Source organism: Podarcis melisellensis (genome assembly GCF_964234715.1).
Source record: "Podarcis melisellensis genome assembly, chromosome: 1".
NCBI lineage: Eukaryota > Metazoa > Chordata > Lepidosauria > Squamata > Lacertidae > Podarcis > Podarcis melisellensis.
In genome coordinates, this window is record NC_138528.1 from 115,045,336 (window position 1) to 115,054,314 (window position 8,979).

General features: G+C 45.3%; 1 long non-coding RNA gene across 1 annotated transcript; it reads left to right on the top strand.

Moving 5' to 3' along the window:
- Window positions 1-2,055: 2,055 nt before the first annotated feature.
- LOC309378549 lies at window positions 2,056-4,788 on the top strand. Its single transcript, XR_014172136.1, has 3 exons — window positions 2,056-3,560; window positions 3,918-4,169; window positions 4,409-4,788. It is a non-coding gene; the product is annotated as an uncharacterized lncRNA (long non-coding RNA).
- Window positions 4,789-8,979: the final 4,191 nt, after the last annotated feature.

The following is an 8,979-nucleotide window of genomic DNA, read 5'->3' on the forward strand; positions in this document are numbered from 1 at the left end:
GGAGATATGTTGGAAAGTATGGTCCCTGTTTTCATTGGAGGGTATGGAGTTATCGAGTCAAGGAGATAAGTAAGTTATGCAAACCTCTAGAAGACATCTGAAGGCAACCCTGTACAGTGGTACCTCGGGTTAAGAACTTACTTCATTACTTACTCTTAACCTGAAACTGTTCTTAACCTGAGACACCACTTTAGCTAATGGGGCCCCCTGCTGCTGCCATGCCACCGGAGCACGATTTCTGTTCTCATCCTTAAGCAAAGTTCTTAACCCAAGGTACTATTTCTGGGTTAGCGGAGTCTGTAACCTGAAGCGTATGTAACCTGAGGTACCACTGTATAGGGAAGTTTTTTTTTAATGTTAAAAACAGGCCAGTTTTTAGTGACTACTTTCAAATGCGGGTGGTGCTGTGGGTTAAACCACAGAGCCTGGGACTTGCCGATCAGAAGGTCGGCGGTTCTAATCCCCGCGACAGGGTTAGCTCCCGTTGCTCGGTCCCTGCTCCTGCCAACCTAGCAGTTCAAAAGCACGTCAAAGTGCAAGTAGATAAATAGGTACCGCTCCGGCGGGAAGGTAAACGGTGTTTCCGTGCGCTGCTCTGGTTCGCCAGAAGTGGCTTAGTCATGCTGGCCACATGACCCGGAAGCTGTAATCCGGCTCCCTCAGCCAATAAAGCGAGATGAGTGCCGCAACCCCAGAGTCATCCGTGACTGGACCTAATGGTCAGGGGTCCCTTTACCTTTAAGTGATATATTGGGATGACCCCAGGGTCGGAGGAAGGGGGTGCTGTGGGGGTGCCCCGGGTGTCACCACTGAGGGGGGTGACAAAATGCCAGGTTGCACTCACCACAGGGCCTGCAGCCCTGGGAGAGACCCGATGGCTTGGGTGCGCACAGGCTTTGCGCTGCCCAAGCGTTCCACCCACTTCCTCTCCCTCAGCTGTAGGGCGGCTGAGTGTACGCCGGCTCCCTCAGCTAATAAAGCGAGATGAGCGCTGCAACCCCAGAGTCGGCCACGACTGGACCTAATGGTCAGGGGTCCCTTTACCTTCAAATGGCAGTGCTTTCGCAGGCAGATGCTACCTAGCTCCTCCAATGGCGTCCATTCTCACTGCAAATATGCTTCACAGCATGGTCAGGTCACAGCTGCAATCTGTCAGAGGATTGTGAGGTTTGCCAACTGCCTGGTGAAGGAAGGGGGCACAAAAGCATGCAGCACTGACCTGCGCTTTGTTCCTTTTCAGCGAGATACCTCCACTTCCCGTACGTCTGCTGCAACAAAGCAGTAGCAGTGGGAGGAAGGTGAAGGCTTGGGATGAGCCTGTGTAGAAACTATGCACACGGGCCATGTCAAACAAAGGACAGGAGGAGTAGACAGATCTGTCTATTTCTGGTCCATTGCAATGTCACACATGCTCATTCATAAGCCCTTGAGAGGCTCCTCCTTGAGAGGTCCGGAGGGTGGCAACACGAGAACAGGCCTTCTCTGCAGTGGCTCCCCGTCTGTGGAATGCTCTCCCCAGGGTAGTTCGCCTGGTGCCTTCATTATACACTTTTAAGCGCCAGGCAAAAACGTTCCTCTTTAGCCTTTGGCTGACCTGATCAACATCCTCTACCCTTTAAAATGTGGCTCTCCTCTACCCTTTAAAATGTGGCGTGTTATTGGATTACTGTTTTCATTTTTATTTCATATAGTGTGACCTTTTCGTGAACTGCCGTGAGACCTCCAGGTATAGGGTGGTATATAAATTCAAAAAATAAGATTAAGAAGAAGTATGTGTGTGCATATTTTTAAAGAAAGGAAAACTCCAACAATGTGTATTTAAACATGCACTTAGGTTTATCACAAAATTTACCGCATATGTTTTATCTAAGTGTATATATGTCTGAGCCTATTTTATCCTAAAATATGGGATTTTTAAAGAGACGAGAACCTTATTATTATTATTATTTTTACCCCACCCATCTGGGTGGCTTCCAAAACATACAAAAACATTTTAAAAATCGCAAAATGCAAAGAAGTGCAATATCTGATGATTACTTTCTGGTTCGTGTTGTAGCCCAGGAGGTGCGAATATATGTCTGCTTGCTTAAAAATGAGGACAACAAAATACTTGATGATGATCTGGCCCTACAAGGGAGGGGACCAAGGAAGTCTTTCTTCCCGACCATGCCCCCAGGTCTACACCTGCCTAGCTCCAGCACCCCCACAATATCCTGAATATTCCCTGAGCATCTCCTGGTTCACTCTAACTCAATTCTCCTTGTGTAAAAACCTTTGCTAAAAGATTGCAAGACAGGAAAGAGTTATCTGACAAGTACAAATGAATGATAGATTTAATTAAGAACAGACAGCAGGAGAAACATATTCATCAATAGTTCTATAAATACGAATGTACATAAAATCATATCATTGCCCATTTAATTCCTCATATTGAATTATGAAATCCATTAAATACAATATTGCACAAGAGCCAAACATATGTGAATGGTATGATAGCCTATTATTTCGACAGCAAAGAGAATTTTCATAAGTCATTCATACTCAACTGAATTAATGCTAAGACTTACTGCTGGCTGTTAATTATCCTCTATAAAGATCTGGTTATTGTGTTCAGCCTTAGTAAAGGGAACAATCGTTATTGTGTGTGCTGAATGAACGGTTCCTGGGGGAGAGCTGGGGAAAAAACATGCTTCCATGAAATTTCTAACTAGCAGGGCTTTGCTGCACAGAAGGAATGCTTTAGCTGTGATTTTAGCTCCCCATTCTGAGATTTGGATGATGAATGTTTCTTTTTGATAAAAACAGCAGACCATGAATCTCCTCTGCTCAGGGTGCGTGTTGCTGTTAAAGTTAGGAACATGGAAAACTGACATACTGAGTCAGAGCATTGGTCTATCTAGCTCAATATAGTCTACACTGACCGGCAGAGGCTGTCCTGGGTTTCAGGCAGGGGTCTCTCCTAGCCCTACCCAGAAATGCTGCAGATTGAGTCTGAAGACCTTCTCTTTGAGAACCAGAGGCTGTATCACTTAGCTATGGCCCTTCCCATTGGAACGGCAACCAACTGAAACTGCACCCAGTATTTCAGAACCTCAGTGACACTTATAGACTAGGAAAGGCATAGGCAAACTTGGCCCTCCAGCTGTTTTGGAACTACAGTTCCCATCATCCCTGACCACTAGTCCTGTTAGCGAGGGATGATGGGAGTTGTAGTCCCAAAACAGCTGGAGGGCTGAGTTTGCTTATGCCTGGACTAGGAGGAGAGAGCAACAGAACGTAGCTTGATGCTCTGCATGTGCTGCATGTGAGTCAGCAGCAAAAAATGAGAAAGACGTTTCAAGCACCATAGGTGTAAACAGTTTATAGTAGCACAAATGCTATCAGATTGTAACAAGTAGACCAAGAAAGGTGAGAGTTCTCTCAGTTTCAACCACAGATGAATTTCTTAATGGGGCAACCGTCTTTATGATTTGTCATGGGTTAAGCGATATATTAAGGGACGCGGGTGGCACTGTGGGTTAAACCACAGAGCCTAGGACTTGCCGATCAGAAGGTCGGCGGTTCTAATCCCCGCGACGGGGTGAGCTCCAGTTGCTCAGTCCCTGCTCCTGCCAACCTAGCAGTTTGAAAGCACGTCAAAGTGCAAGTAGATAAATAGGTACTGCTCCAGCGGTAAGGCAAACGGCGTTTCCGTGCGCTGCTCTGGTTCGCCAGAAGTGGCTTAGTCATGCTGGCCACATGACCAGGAAGCTGTACGCCAGCTCCCTCGGCCAATAAAGTGAGATGAGCGCCGCAACCCCAGAGTTGGTCAAGAAAGACAATCTTACTCGGCTACAGGTGATCACCGAGGAAGAAGACTGTTTCGTCACCATTCTTCCTGACAGTTTCAAATGGGGGACATTAAATGCTTTTGAAAGCGCCAGTTCTATATTTAGTAATTATGAGTCAAGAATATGTCTGGTGTGTGTGTGCGTGTGTGCACGCGCAAGTGTGCAAGGGAAATGTTTCCAATAGCATGCCCCTGGCTTACAAAACACCTTAACAAACACAGTTGTGTTCTGCCCTTGAGATGTGCTGCCCTTTTGCTGTGATGGATCAATTTGAGGACTGCTTGAGATTCTGCACAATGCAAACCCTTCCACATGCCCAGTGTGGTGTAGTGGTTAGGAGTGGTAGTCTCGTAATCTGGGAAACTGGGTTCGCATCTCCGCTCCTCCACATGCAGCTGCTGGGTGACCTTGGGCTAGTCACACTTCTCTGAAGTCTCTCAGCCCCACTCACCACACAGAGTGTTTGTTGTGCGGGAGGAAGGGAAAGGAGATTGTGAGCTGCTTTGAGACTCCTTGAAGGGAGTGAAAGGTGGGAAATCAAATCCAAACTCCTCCTCTTCTTCTTCTGTCTCTTAAAGAGGAAGGAAAAGGTGAGAGAAAAAACTTAGATGGGTGGCTAGCATTGAAACTGCAGGAAGGCGATTTGCGAGCAAAGCACTACCCCAGAAAGAAAGAGTTACAAATTCCGTGAAGGGGACCTTGAAATTCCTGATTGTTACTTAAAGAGCTGCAAGGCTCAAAAGGATAAACTGCCGGACAGTCTTGAGAAGCCTGATAACTTGTGCCTACTAAATGTGAATAGTAAAGTTTCTTGAGAAACAATTACCCTACCTTATACCAGGACCACCAAGTGCCCCTATTTTACAAGGACAGTCCCAGATTTACAGAAGCCATCTTGGTTTCTGATGTGATCCTGAAATGCCCTGCTTTTTCTTAGGATGTATAACAACAACAACAACAACAACAACAACAACAACAACAAATAATTATACCCCGCCCATCTGGCTTGGTTTCTCCAGCCACGCTGGGAGGCTCTCAACAGAATACTAATAATAATAATTAAAAAACAACAAAGCATCAAACATTAAAAACTTCCCTAAACAGGGCTGCCTTCAGATGTCTTCTAATAGTCAGATAGTTGTTTATTTCCTTGACATCTGATGGGAGGGCATTCCACAGGGTGGGTGCCACTACCAAGAAGGCCCTCTGCCTTCCTCCAATGTTCATCAGACAAATGTTGGAGGGTATGTTATCCCTTGTTTTCCTTTCCTTACACCTTCTTTTCAGCAACTAGTGAACACTGCATAGAGTGCTGTTACATCATTATTTAGAATATACTTTTTTTTTCTTAGCGAGCCAAAAGGTTTCCCTATTTCATGGACCAATATGAGCTGCTACACAAAGCAAATATAGTGAGTCTGTTGCACGCACCTGGTGACTATACAACTTTTAGACTTCTGAAGGCAGCCCTGTATAGGGAATTTTTAAAAAAATGCTTGATGTTTCTGCTTTTGTATTTCCTGGAAGCCACCCAACCAGTGAAAGATTAAAACCAACCAGTGAAAGATTAAAACAAAACTTTTTCTTTTTAAAGGCAGTAAATTTGGGGCAAGTTTTATGTGGCACCCCTCCATATTATGCTTTGTTTTTCGGTGCTTTTGAAGCAGAAGATAAGCACACGAGATGTTTTAAAAACAGATTTCTTTTTCTATATTTCTTTCCCAAGGTAAGAGTATAATGAGAACCGAACTTGAAATCGGTCTATTGCATTCATTGGAAATTAGACATCTCTTTGTATCGCCCCAATTTCTAAATTGGTCAGGCCAGAGGAAACAGCAACAGTCCTAGTCCGCTTATGATGTTCATAGGGAATCTTTTTTTTAAAGTTGAAGTTGGTTGTTTTTGAAACTAAGAAATGAAGTTCAAATAACCGATTTCCTCCTTGCCCATTGCGGCATCCTTACAACCCTACACCAATTATAGCTTCTTAGCTCACGTTGACGCCTATTTCAACTCTTAGGTTTTCATTGCCTTTCGTCTCCCATAGCATATCGTCGCCCTTCCTGATGAAAAACGTGAATGTAAAGAAGAGATTGGCAACTGGTAGCCCTCAGATTGGATCCAGTCTTCAAAGCAGCATTGTCCAGCCCCTATCTCTTTTCTCCTTCCTATCTGAGCCGTGAAACAGCTCAAAAGGAGGAAGACATAGATCTGAGTCTGTGAGCAAGAGGAGGACTTCTCGTTTTAACTGGTGCGCTCCAATTATTCTCCCTGTCACCTTCTTTCAGGGAAGTCATGCCAGAAGGAAGACTGGGCTGCAATACTCATATTTCTCCTTAATTGCTGCGTCCCACCTTCTCATTCCAGATGAAGGGGAGTGGCAGTTTGGTTTGCCAGAAGGCTATTTCAAGTGACGAAATGGCCATCCAAGGAATACTCCATGACAAAGGATCTAGAGCACTCGTTTCCCAACTGGAGGTCATGTGGCCTCCTTGCGGTCCCCAGGATATTCCAAAAGGGCCACAGGTGACTGCCAGGAGTTCCAGGAACAAAGTATAAAAGGGAGCTGGTGGTTAATAGCTGGCAGCCTGCCCAGAATGCTTCACAGAACTTGCCCAAGGTGTTCCTCATAGCGTAGATAAGGTGCTGATAGAATCTCAGTAGGTTGGTAAGTTTAAAAGTAAAGGTAAAGGTAAAGGGACCCCTGACCGTTAGGTCCAGTCGTGGCCGACTCTGGGGTTGCAGCGCTCATCTCGCTTTATTGGCCGAGGTAGCTGGCGTACAGCTTCCGGGTCCTGTGGCCAGCATAACTAAGCCGCTTCTGGCGAACCAGAGCAGCGCACGGAAACGCCCTTTACCTTACCGCCGGAGTGGTACCTATTTATCTACTTGCACTTTGCCATGCTTCCGAACTGCTAGATTGGTAGGAGCAGGGACTGAGCAATGGGAGCTCACCCCGTTGCAGGGATTCAAACCCCCGACCTTCTGATCGGCAAGTCCTAGGCTCTGTGGTTTAACCCACAGCGCCACCTGCATCCCGCAAGTTTAAAAGTAGAGAAGTAAAAAAAGAGGAAAAATTACCTCCCTGGGTAGCAAATAGCACTAATTACAGTCCTGTTATCAGCAGAGATTCGAAGCCCATTTGCTAAGCCATTGCCTTCTTGGAATTGCCCTACCTCCTTCTAGAAGAGGAAGTCAGGGCCACAGGTGAAAAATACGCAAAATAATAATATTTATTTTTTTTAAAGTCCTGATTGGCTGGCTCTCCGCTTGGTCAATCATAAGTGGGTAAGGGGGGGGGCACCAGGGTGTGGTCTCCTTTTTGCCACGTGCATTTTCTTGGAGCAGTCCTGGTTTGTTTCCGGTGGGAGAGGGCCATCACTGAGGCTCCCGTTATGACCAGTGCACCCCACAATCCAGAGCCCCCAGGTCAGGTAAGTTCGGTGCTGGGGTATGGGTAGGGCTGGGCAAGCCAGAGCTGCTTGTTGCTCCCACTAGTGCAGGGCCTAGTGGCAGCCTGGGCCTGACTGCAAGGCGCAGGGCGCCATCCACCCCTGCGCTTAGTGGATCAGGGCCTTTGAATGTTGCAGAGGGGCAAAGGGCCCATCAGCAGTGTCAGCCTGGCTCTGCAAGGCGTGGGGCGAAATTCACCCCAGCGCCTAGCCAAGTCTGGTGCTGCTGACATGCATCTGGTAAATAGCTGTCTACTCAGAAGCCACACTTTCAGTGGGACTTACTCCCAAGTAAGGGTGTGTGGGGCTATATCTAGGCAGCCGGGGCTCCTCCGGATGACAATATATTTTTGCAGTAGATCAGTGAGGACCACATGCTTTTTAAAATTCTCCCATATATACAGAACTCCCTGTGCACCTTTTGGAATGTATCTGTAGATTTTCCCATGTGTGTCAAATAAGTGGGGTCAAGCAAGTGTTTACTTTTTTTAATACATGGAAGATGGATCGCCCTCATGCACTAGGAAAGATGACCCATGGGGTCCCTTCCATGATTCTATGGTTTTCTGCTTCAATGTTTCATTATGTTCCTATCATTTTATGTGATTGTATTTTGTATGAATTACAAAGAAAACATGTGCCGTTTACAAAGAAAACTTTTAAATAGCTACCTTTCTACCAGTAAGACGGGGGGCGGGCATGGGCATAGCCAGGATTTTTGTTAGGGGTGGGGACAGAACCTCAGATTTGTATTGATTTTTACTTATTGGGGGGGGGGGACCACAGGAAGGAAACAAGGTTGGAAGGGGGCCACGGTCGGAAAAAGGTTGGGAAACACTGATCTAGGCCATGAACTAATAAGTGGAGGAATGGAAACAGGTAAGCATATTACAGCGAAAACAATGTGCAAGTATAAAAATACAATTTTATTGAGTAGAATGTATCATCAATAGTATCAATACAAAGTGGTAAGGATCTCCAACATTGAAACAGCTTTCAGCTTGTACTTGTTTTGAGCAAAAGGAAAAGGAGTTTTTGAAGGTTGTTTTAGTACCTTAAATGGGTGGAGAGTATATTGGGCCAAGATGACTCACCCCAAAACTTGAGGAAAATTTTGCTAGGTGAAAAATATGTTTTCCTTTGCTATTTCTGATCTCTCAATATAGGGGTATCTGAGCCAACTCATCCGTTTCTGTCAAGATAATAGCATTTTTACCAGACCTCTAAAATAGCGTTTTAAACTTGAGCCTAAAATATTTGCTTCCTAGTAATGATGGAAAACACCAGTGATGTCCATGTTATAATCTGTTTGGATCATCACAGTTATTTCTGAGCTATGTTATATGCTTGCATAGGCCCTTGGGTTCTTTTGAATTATTTTGTGCTTCAATGTGTGTTTGTCACATCAACCCAGCTTCAGTAAATGGAATAGCATGCAAACACATGGCAACCCTGTTTATCACTTTCCACTTGTTGCTTGTTTGGAAACACCTCCCTTTTTGTGGCTAATTTTGTTCCATGAATAAAGCCTGTAAGAAACCTGAGAGTATTTTAGAAAGCCCTCTAATATTATTGGGTCTTTCGACCTAATGCACCATAAGGAATATGCTTGAAAAACATTTGCGGAACCTCTGGAATTGCTGTCATCTGGAGTTAATCACTTGGTGATATATAGACAATACTGCCATGACTTGGGG